Source organism: Hevea brasiliensis, chromosome 11 (genome assembly GCF_030052815.1).
Source record: "Hevea brasiliensis isolate MT/VB/25A 57/8 chromosome 11, ASM3005281v1, whole genome shotgun sequence".
Taxonomy (NCBI): Eukaryota; Viridiplantae; Streptophyta; class Magnoliopsida; order Malpighiales; family Euphorbiaceae; genus Hevea; species Hevea brasiliensis.
In genome coordinates this window covers 92142082-92142893 of record NC_079503.1, presented here as the reverse complement: position 1 = coordinate 92142893, position 812 = coordinate 92142082, and positions in this window count along the sequence as shown.

The following is an 812-nucleotide window of genomic DNA, read 5'->3' as shown; positions in this document are numbered from 1 at the left end:
GGCAGTAGATAGGCAGCAAGAAGACCAAGTTTTGGTGAAGTTTTGAAGAGTTTCCAAAGTGGTAAGTAGGTGTTTTTGATGCTTGCTTCATTAAAGATTGTGTGGATGTTATGGGTACTTGAATTATGGAGAGATTTTTGAGGTTTGATGTTTAAATGGAGATGTGTACTCTTGGCAGCCATGGAAACACTTTAAAGACAGTTTATTTTTGCTTGTAAATGGTGAATTAAATGATTGATTAAATGTATATTGTGTAGGAAATTGTTTGGGTGATATATACTTAGTATAGGTAAATGTGAATTGAAATTTGAAGCTTGGAAATTTATGGAATGTAAATGTACCATTGTGGCAGTTTGTTAGCTCTTGAAGAATGCTGGAATTCATGCTTGGTTTATGAAATAATGGTGTTGAAATGTGTTTGTTGTTATGGCAGTTTGAGTGTATGTATGGTGGTGTAAAGTGGGACATGTAAATGGGCATGAATTGGTGATTGAATTGTTGTAAATTGAGTTGGACAAATTCTGCACTTGTTGGTGCACATTGAATGTAATTGTAAGGTGCCAAAATGACCTATAATATGTTATAAATTATGTTTAGGTTGTGGTACAACCAGAATTGGTTTGGAGGTTAAGTTTGGTGAGTGTTAAAAGTGATGCTTGATGGGTATGCAAGAATTTCAATAAGGCAGTTTGAGTTTTAGGCTTATAACTTTAAGTGTGTGACTCCAATTGGTATGAGACCAATTGGAGGTGAAACTAGGCACAAAATTTGCCAACTTTCATGAAGAAATCTTGCCAAAATTCTGCTTGCAA